This window comes from Strongylocentrotus purpuratus, unplaced genomic scaffold, assembly GCF_000002235.5.
Source record: "Strongylocentrotus purpuratus isolate Spur 01 unplaced genomic scaffold, Spur_5.0 spur5_scaffold_20, whole genome shotgun sequence".
Lineage (NCBI taxonomy): Eukaryota > Metazoa > Echinodermata > Echinoidea > Camarodonta > Strongylocentrotidae > Strongylocentrotus > Strongylocentrotus purpuratus.
In genome coordinates this window covers 1,496,222-1,507,425 of record NW_022145606.1, presented here as the reverse complement: position 1 = coordinate 1,507,425, position 11,204 = coordinate 1,496,222, and positions in this window count along the sequence as shown.

Below are 11,204 nucleotides of genomic sequence, written 5' to 3'. Positions count from 1 at the left end.
CTTTGTTTTTTAACTCATGTATTTCATAGTTTTTGTAATTTTATTTTATTTTTAACTCTAGTTCAACTGTTTTGACTCCAAAACAAACCCCTAAACTTTAAACAAGTCCAAATAACCAATGTTTTATCTCTTTTTAGAAAAAATAATATTTCCATATGTTCTTTACACAAATCACAAAAATGATTGACTTTCAGGCTGACAATCAGAGACAAAAGGTCATGTGACTTTGTAACTATATGTCCGATTAAAAAAAAAAATTGTTTTAAAGATACGTAAGACTCGAAAGAACTTGAAAAGTCATGAAAGGAAAACTTTTTATCTGCCACGGTTCCGGAGTAGACGCTAAATTACTACAGGGAGGGGGGGGGGGGGAGCTCAAATTGACCCCCCCTCATTTTTGTGAATATTTATTAGTTTTTTTTCAGAAGAAAAAGTGGGGGAGCGTGCACCCCCCCCCCTTGCTTCTTCCCCTGGATCTGCCCCTGCTACGCATGATATACACAAAACTGGATTGGCAAACTTCAGCGACCTTACACTGTAGTTTCAATCGAGGCAGACAACAAAACACATTTACCATCTCCTATTTCTGACAAGGAGTTAATTTTAATCATCACACCCTCCAAGAAAGAGGTGATTATGATTGTTTTGTTTTAATTAATTGAATGGAGGGCTACATACTATCAGGTCAATATTGAACAATTTAAAGAAGTCCCATTTTCAGAATTGTTTAGGGGGGATGAATAATAAAAGCAAACACTTGCAATCTGTTAAGCATTATAAGGTTACTCACCATTATTGTTCATGTCATCGAGGACAATATCTCCTGCATTTGTTAAACTCTCTATAAAAAAGTTTGCCAGCTCCTTGGGATCTTTTAAGAATAACACCGTCTGCGTTATTGGTTTCGCAGACACCACCACTGCAAACTTCACCGTAGCAAATGACTGATTGTCTGTCAAAGAAAAAAGAAGAAAAAAAAACACAATTTACTTTAAAAATCTCTAGTTCCATGCAATCAAAGATTGAAACTAGAAAATGAGACGTTCTGGTGTACAACTATAAGTGGCAACTAATCCTGATACTATTTGGAGGTTTCAAAGGGTCAGATTAGAATAGAATTGACCCCAGTCATATCTGTATGTTCACTGTATGTAGAAATTTGGAGAAACTAAACAGTGAAATTGTGAGTAAATTTTGATTTACCAACCTACAGGTTCAGAATTTTTTCACAAGAAATATCAAAGTAGCAACTTGAACCATCTCTGTTATTCCCCATAATTAGAAATGATTTTACCAATCCAAATATTGATCAAATCTTAAACTTTGCTTAACCTGTTAATCAAGTATATTAGTAGTATTATATACAGCTTTCTCGGCAACCTCCGCTAACGGATCAATACAAATCAAAATATTTTGCTAAGAAATGAAATTCATTAAAAAAACTAATTGCGAGTTGTATGTGGGAGTCAGACTGGGCCAGACTGGTGGAAATCTGGAGCTTTAACCCATTTTTTCAAATGGTAACCCTGAGTACTGGTACAATATTTTAATAAGGTGGGTTTCTGAAGTCATGCATGATGTGGGGTATTACAACATTTAAGTGCGTACAAAGAGCAAAGACTAAAGACTAGCCTGATAATTAACTGCTTAAGTTGAGCAATTAAGTTGAGCCAATTGCACTCCTGATAGTCTGTTTGGCACAACGTTTTGTATGGACATCTAAATGAATGTATCACGTGTGGAAAAATCTCTTTGGTAAATCTGTACCTAGGATAACCATACCTTCAATTTCTGTAGTGTCTTGGTTGATTATTGTAATTGTCTGAACTCGTAGAACTTCCCCTAGTGCTGTGACAGTTTTTGCAGCAGCAGTGACATCTCCACAAACAAACACACTGGCCTTGGCGATAGGTGAACTCATAACTTGTACGGTCTGTAGGTAGACAAAAATAAAGATATATTATATGAAATATAAATTATTATATATAAAATACAAGAATTTTTACATTTACTTAACTATTAGTTTGAGTATTTTATTCTCTCGACTTTAGTTGGTAAAATATACTAGTAGTTCAAGTATCTTCAACCTGACTTTCAAAATATAACAGAGCCATCCATCCGTACATTGCTAGACATACATATACTTATATGTAGTTTCATTTGAAACAAACAACGGTTTTCAGGTTATCGCAGTAACAAGATATTTTAGCATTTACCTGTAACCTCTGACCCTTTGAACTCAAAAGTTGATTAAGGTAAATCCATAAATAGTCATCATAAATATATATATTAGGATAACTCCATTCATTAGTTCTCAAGTTATCACTTAGTAACATTATATTTTGGTAGTACTTTTATCTAAGACCTTTGACCTCTTGACTGAGAACAATTATTAGGTCATTCTTACATGATCATACAAACACATGTCAAGTTTCATTATGATACTTATATTGCATTTGAAGTGTTTTTCGGAGTAACAAGTGTTTGAGCATAAGTAAAAATGACATATGACTTTGGACCTTTGACCTCTTAAACAAGAAATTTGTTCAGGCAATTCATGTGAGCATGCATATCCACACACCAAGATTCATTTGTATGATTTTCATATCTATTCTTTTAGTCCCATACTAAAATAATCTGTAACTATCCTTTTTTGGCTGTTCACACCTCAAATTGTAATCCTGTACCAACCGACTTAGCACGTGTGAAAATATATCATCGCTTTCACACCTAAAGTTTGTTATACTGGAGTAACATTTGTGTATCAAAACCAGGCTGATATGTTAATTCATATTGTATTGTCATTCGATTGGTCGATGCCAGTTCCCTCCATTTGTAGCAATGAGCGAGCTGTTTAGTATCTTTCTCATGTTCAGACCTAACGACTAAGCACTTCAGTTATTGAGTATCCACCTATCGTGGGCTAACTCCGTTTTTTACCAGGGCCAGAAAAGTCCCAGAATATTGCGGTGCTAGCCCACCTATGAAAAAAAGAAGTATAAAAGTGAGTTGGGCTAGAGTTAGCACAGGACTTTAGGTGATACTAAGAGAGGCCTTAATACCACCAAATTTGAGGCCTGAAAATACAAGTACCTCAATTCATTCATTTGCACAGTAATATTAATTACCGGTATGCACAGATGGTATATGGAGGGACAAAAAAGGCAAACAAACCTGTACTGATGTGCTCATGAAAAGAGCAGGTGACCCCATCACCTTTGTCTGCCTGGCACTCAGGGAATGTGCAGTAAAACAATCAGGAACCCGATTTCTCTTGAATTTTAAGCCTGCACATGAAACAAAAATGGAAAAAACAAACTTAAAGAGTAGCACAATCTCTTGGAAATCTTTAGGGCAGATATTTAATATGCGGGTGATCATGAACAATTTTTTATTAGTAGTAGGGTGCATTAATTAAATTTGTAAAATATGGTATATCACAGGGTTAAGGGCTTTACGATTGTAAAAGATCCATGAATAAAAAGAAAATAGGAAAAGCTGTACCAAATAGTGCAGCACTTTAGTCATTAGTTACGTAAGGTGTTATTGTCAAAACATCTGTTACATTCACCTTAACACATACAAATATGGCGCATGTGCTAGCAGTGTCTCGGCACCTGAAAAGTGAATTATGTCTATTTTATTTTTTTTTAAATTGGGGGCACTGTCATGAACTCCTTCAAGGGGTATAGGTTCCCGTTCGATCACCTTAAAGATAGTGTGTCCCTTTCGCATGCTGACAATATAAAGTAAATATAAAGTAAATGTGATGGTACAAAAGAAATTATGCCAACTAAAAAAGAATTTCTCATAATCTGAAAAAAAATCTTGGATTTAGCTCATGCTGCAATGATAATTATAAACCTTTAGGTCAGTCAGGAACCCCATGACTTTTACAAGCCGATCGCCTGTCTGATTATCAAGATATTTATGATTGGAAATGGAAACCAAATTTTGCGTTTTTCTAATGGTTTTCATAACATTACAGTCTATTGGGGAAAACGAGTATGGTAAAACCGGTCACTCAAAGATTTTTACTTTTTTGAGACACTTCTTGAACATTTTGAATCGCCATTTTTTTAGGGCTTCACTATTTCACCATATCACAGACACTGATAACACGTAGGGCCATACATCTCAGATTTAACATTGTTAAACGCTGCCTTTAACAGATCAGAATTTGAAACTGATTCTATGTGGATTTATATCTACTAATAGGCATTTTCTCCATGGGGAGAAAAGTATGCTGAGGAAGTAGTCTGATGTTTTAGATCCTGAGTTAAGGCTAAGCGGTTTCATTTTGGTCATTACATGAAGTGGGTTTATAAGTAATGTATCCATCACAGCTTATTCTATGTAAGTTATTAAAGAAATCAGTCACTCACTCAACAATGTCTAACAGTAAAGTCTAGAAGGTAAATGCTTTTCATTGCATCATTTGAATATTTGGTTACTGCTAACTTTTGCACTTCCACAGGATGTATATGACAGGTTTTTGATTCCCGCTAAGTTCTACAGAATTTTTTGTTGTCTGCAAAAGGGAGAAACTACTAATAACTTTAGGAATAATTCCTTGTTGTAATATAGACATATGCGTTTAAAGTAGAAGTAAAAATCAAGAAAAGAAAATTCTTTCCTATACCCCCCTTTTCACTGTTACCACCCTTCCATCATTAATAGCTAGTTAGATGATACAAGGATAAATGGGATAACCCCAGGAAATGTTATACAAAATCAAGTACTGCATTAATTGGTACAACTTTACATTCCCGTAGTAGCCCTTATGTGTATATCCTCCAGAATTTAGATGAAATTCCATGGGTTGAAGTTTGTAGGCATGATAATAAACCTCTTCAAATTTTAGAGTATAGGACCAGCAGTTTTTAAATGAGAAGTGAATAGATATTACTTCTTTTCTTTGAATTAAACAATTGTTTCTCTAAAGAATGATTCCTGCAAATTTAGTTCATATCTAGTTATGCTTGTTACAGAAGAATTTAAAATTAGCTTAACTTAAAAAAAGATTTATTATTAGGGGCCTACTGAGTCTGCTTGAAGTGCAACATCACATTTGAACAATTTTACATATTTCCTTTTGAAGAGGCACATATTCATTTCAAATAAAATAAAAATCTGGCAAAAAAATAATGATGATATAAGTCCAATGTACATTATTCTTGGCTTTGTTATTGTTCCATGTAAAATTCCACTGTAAAATTCAAACTGTGAAGGACTGTGGTATATGTGTATCAAAGTCTGGGCTAGTGCTTAAAAGGTAATGATTTACTGTCAATTGATGTGATTAATGACTATAATAATAAACTTACCAACATATGGTTTCATTGCCTCCTCGCTTGTGTGGTCCGGGTAGAGCTCTTGAGCTTCCGCCCATGACTCGGCACCAACCAACTGCACGAAATGGTCCTGCAGGACCCTCTCTGTCTTCATGGCTTCCGCTTTTTTCCCCATTGCCTTCATGTTGCCGTCTGAGGCTGCCGTCACTAGCAGGTCATATCTAACTTCTTCAGGTAATCCCTGCAGCTTCATGAACCACTGAAATAAAAGGAGAAATCAATAAATCAATTATCTGGCTTTTTTTAAAACAAAACTGTTAGACAAAATAATTTTTTTTCTAATGCTAAAATTGGCTAATGCATATTATAATGACAACTGTGATGTGAAGAAAACACATTCAGGATTCAATATACAAACAGCGGTCAACGCTTTGGCACAAGCAACGTTCGGATAAAAGTTAATAATGCCAGCCCAATTTTTAACCAAAAAAATTTCTTTTGAGCATACAAAATTACAATAACAAACCTTAACAAACAGAACAGCTGGAACATCTACTTCCTTCATAAAATTGCGTTAATTGTATAAAAGGCGATAACATTTTTAAAGTAGTTGATTCCTTCTGCGGACAAGACCCAAGTAACATTTCAAAGGTGTTTTTCACAAGCATGTCATGAAATCTTATCTGTGAAATGTTTAAGATAGCTCTAGTATTTTATTGATGCATGGAAATCCATTTACTTTATAAGCTTCACTATCAGGTTTAGTTGAGTTAGTGTCTGACGTTTTTTCTACAATTTAAATACCATGGGTATAATTGTGTATTATTTTAATGATTTATTACTCATCATTTAATGACAAAAATGAAATTGATTTGCTCTTTACCTATGCACTACTTGGAAGCGTCTAAAGTTTACAATACTACTTTGGGGGCTTTGATTCCAAAGGATTTGAAACAAAATGATTTACACAATTCCTTTAAAATGCAATATCTAGTTCTCGTTTTAAGTTCTTATCTTCTATTTACTCATAGATTTTTATACCACTTTACATTCTACAGGCCTGCAAATGAATTTGGTCTGATTAGTTTGGCCTCGAGACTGATTTTGACAATTTTCCTTTATGCTCACTTCACATTGTGTGAAAATATAACTGCACAAAGATCAGCTCCAGGACAGTACATAGACAAACAGCGTTCTAATATCAATACTAGAGCTAAATTACTTACAAACTGGGACAACTCCTTTCCCATCTGTTCACGGTAATTGTCAAAGGCTAACTGTGCCTTCCGGTAGCACCTACAGCTGTATGATGCTGCTTGAAAAGTTGGCTCCAATGACCTCAATGCCTGAGAAAGTAAAGATAAAATATGGCAAAAAATAAGGTGCACTTCAAAATATATTATTCCACTAGCAATATAATAACAAAGAGAAAAACAAATCAGAAAGCAAATACCGGTATTCAGAAACTAATTAAGTAAAATCAATTCAAGTGATTATCAAGATAAAAAACATATTAGAGCATATGAATACCTGAAAAGTACAAGGTCTTTGACATTTTCCAATTTTAGCCAACGGGGACACTGACCTAATACCCTTCTGGGGTAGGTTCCCAATCAATAATATCATTCAGATCCAATCTACTGAGGGAAGGGCTAAAATTAAGTTTTTAAATTTGTGTATCTGCCGCAGCTAGAGGTGGCCGCGAAAGGAACCGAAACATGGAGTTTTTCGTTGTAAATCGTGAATCCTCTGAAATCTGGTGATTACAAAAGACCAGCAAATAATGAACCTCGACCAGTAAATCAACCTAAAATTAGTAAAAGGAAACCTGTTGGCAAGGAGGCGAATTTATACAGGCTTGGACCTGAAAATTTGTACAGAGGGAGGAGATCTGACAATTAGCTGCATGTAATAACTTGTAAAGTTGTAAGAGGTAAAAAATGCTTACAATTAATGATAATGATGAAAAGCAATGAATTTATGGGTACTAATTCAATGGAAATTTGTATTAAAAAAGAGCCCCGTGGGCAAAAAATTAATAATTTGAGCCCTGATGGACAGAACACTCCAAATTGTATTCTATGGTGATCACCTACATGGCTGCTAAGGTTTGCAATTCATTGATAAATCAAATCATCAGGTCTGGAACATTACTAGTGCAAATCTTGGGTTTTATAATATATAATTTAATTTCCATCTTTTTCTCCATTTGTGTCCAAACTGGAAAACAAGAGCCTATCAATATAACATTAGCATAAAATGGCAAACAAATGGCTGAAGTATGTATATTGAGCTGCAAAATAGAGAATAAACAGTGTTTTAATATATTCCAAAAACAATTAAAAAAAATGTTAAGCTCATGATGTATGGAGGGAAGGAGGTAGTATCTCACATTTTTGGTAGTTTCCTTGCCAAGAGCCAGGCTACACTTTTTCCTAACGTCTTGCACCATCCTCACTGGCTCCTCCTCTGTGTCTAGGCTGTTGTGCCAGTACAGAATTTTCCTGCACAACCCAACTTGATCCTGGAAGGACATTGGGCGAGAAACAGGGAGACTCTCCTGGTAGAGGCTACCAACTCTTAGGGCTTCCAAGTCGGTTAACTGGAGGTAAATTTGTACCCTCCAGCCGTGCTTCAGATGGCTAAATCTAAACAAAAAATTAAAAAATAACATTGTCATTCAGGTTAAAATAACTTCTTTATTTGAGAAATGTTTATACATTTCAATGAAGGCAGGCTTGTGAAATAATAAAAAAGAATTATTTAATGTTACCCAATCTCAATGGAATGTAAAAGGGGCAGAACAGATAAATGTACAATAATAAATATAAATATTGGGGGAGGGTAAATCCTATATAATCTGGGCTATTTTGAAACTGCATAGCATAGCCTATGATCTCGGCCATCATATGCTGCAAAAATTTGCATGTATGTCAAGTTAAGTGGATAGAATACTAGGGTAATTTCAATTTTTTTTGAAAAACTCACTCATTTGCATATTTATGGTAATTTATGCAATTAAGGCCATAGCACTGACATTTTTACCTATAAATCATATATTCTTCATATTTAAACAAACACCTAAACTATAAACAAGACCAAATATCCAATGTTTTATCTCTTTTGGGGAAAAATTACATTTCCATGTTTTGTACACAAATCCAGAAGATGAGCAATTTTCGGGCAGACATGCAAAGACAAAAGGTCACGTGACTTTGTAACGGTAGGTCTGATTTAAAAAAAAATTGTTTCAGAAGATACGCAAGACCCGAAATAAAAAATTCATTAAATTTCAGCGCAACATTTTTTGGCGTTAACAAATTTTCACAAACAATGTAGAGGGTGGGCTTCTAAAGCTCCCCCCCCCCCCCAGGCTATATAGGATTTGGTGGTTAAGGATAATAAGGGTCAGGATTTCAAAAGAAATTGTGGATGAAAAGTTTGTAAGATATATAGAGATGTGATAATATGAAGATGGTCATAAGACATGGGAAGTAATGAAGTGGCACCATCAAGGTCACGACTTTTTTTGTAATCTTGATGTGAAATTAGAATATAGATTATCATTTAAAGGACAGAACTCATTCAGTTCTTAAGATATTACACACACAAGAAATTCATGAGACAAAAATAATAATGTATGATCAAGATCATTTTGAAAATGACAGGCAAGTCGTAGATTCCTTTGCATTATCTATCAATTATTTATAAGCATGTTAAAATGTAGCACAGAAAAAAAGGATTCCGGGTGTTCACCTTGTGTCGTCCGCTAACTCCTTAGCCGCCTCAACATATGCACAGGGGGGACCACCAAGGACCTGAAGCTTGCCAGTTGTTGGGTTGGTGGACGGCCCATCACCCATGACAGGCAGTACATGTACCTGTCGAATATCAACCCTCTCTAAATGTTGCTTGGCTGCAATTATCTCCTTTCGGGACCTTGGCCTCTGAAGTTCCCGATTTGCCTCAATCAGATTGGAAAGAGACACCTCGAATGACCCTGCATAAAAGAATAATTATTTTTGTTGACGACAGCATGTTAGGCTCCATATATAACTGAATATCTGGGATGTTGAGAAATAAAAGGGTGCAGTCAAGTCTTTACATCCGTAAAATTCCTATTTAATTTGCTCTCCTTTGTAAAGTTTAATTTCTATAAGCTCTACAATAACATTGATTAACAATCGGAACTGATTAATCGAAATAGCACAGAGATGTTTCAAATGTTATTCAAGATCTCTAAACTGAGTGCACGCCTACTCACGAATTGCAGTGCTTGTATTTGTTAAGTTTGTAACAATAGATGATCCACAATTTATTTTTTACCTCGTCTGTATCATGACAGATTATTTAAACGTGTACTGAGGTGTCCATGACATAGTATTTATTATATTGCCAGCTTACATTATATCATGTAGTGGGCTGTATTAAATTTTTAAATATTCAATTTTAAATTCAAGGAAATTGAAATCAAAACAATTTACTAGGAACACATTCAATCTCATGAATTACCAAGGTATGCAAAATTTGCATAAGGTCAGGTTACCATGACATTCATTGAAATATAAATTGTTAAAATACTGTGAAAAATTGAGGTGAAAAGTTTTTGAAGGAGAGCTAGTTCACAAACCTTTACACTTTGCCGAGATGGCCTTATCTAAATCCCCAAGTGATGGCAGCTGTATATGGTGGTCTGAGTCGTCAGAACTAGTCGACAACCTACTGCATGTTCGTTGACCTGTGTAAATACATATATTGCAGGGATTAAAAACTTGGCTAGATATTCCATTCTCTGAGCAAGATATACAGGTAGACAATTCTTGTCAAAACAAATAAAATTAAAAAAGAATGTTGAGGTATGCATAATCAACATAACAACATAATATTAAAGGGGAGTGTATCATGGTCTAGTGCTTTATAGCGTTCAGGGTTCTGATTACAAATTAAGTTTCATTCAGCTACTCAATACATAAATATCTTATCCTTTGTTACACAAAAATATTAATGTGTCTCATATGTATGGTAGTTTAGATTCTTCAGTTTCTTCATTTTTCTAAAGGAGATAAGATGGTCTTGACACATTTAAAGACATTTATCCTTCCAATTAGTGTATTTCACCATATAGTAATACTCACGCTTGGCTTGTCTCTGCTGCGTCTTCTGCTTCCTCTTTACAGGTGGCTCGCTGTGACTCGGTGACTCGATGCTGCTTGCAGAAGAGCCTGCAAGCAGCATGTCAACTTCATCGATAAATGATGCTGCAGTTAGCAGCTCAGCTTCACTGCAGAACAGAGCTTGAGCAGTCATTTGAGCATTCATTTGCTCCATCTTCGCCACTGTCGACAGCCCACATGCGAACCTGAACTGTAATGAAATTGAAATAAAATATTAAAAGCACAAACCTCCAACATGCACCAGACATGATTGATAGAAACTATTTTCAATAAAGAGTTACGTACTCTAGGCCCAGTTATTTATTTATTTATTTATTTCGGATATTTAGACAGGGTGACTCATTATCACCAATAACGGTGGTCTTCCATGAAGCCCTGTTAAACATAATGAGGTACATTATAGTATAACAAATATATTTATATGATAATAATATTAATAACAAAATCTTGAAAATAAATTCATAACAGCAATTAACAATAAGTAAGAACATGTTTTAAACATATATACAAAGTATTTGGTATGATACTCATAATAAAAGAATGGTTTGTTTGTTTTGTTTTGCTTTGCTTTTCGTTCAAGAAAACGTTGCACAATTTTAATATTTTAATTTAACATTACAGCATAGACAGTAAGTAGGTTTTTAATTTTTGTAAGTATTAGCCTAGACCTTGAAAAAAGGCAACATATATATACTAGATTAGTCAACCTTTTTCAGTTTTAGGCATATTACAAGTG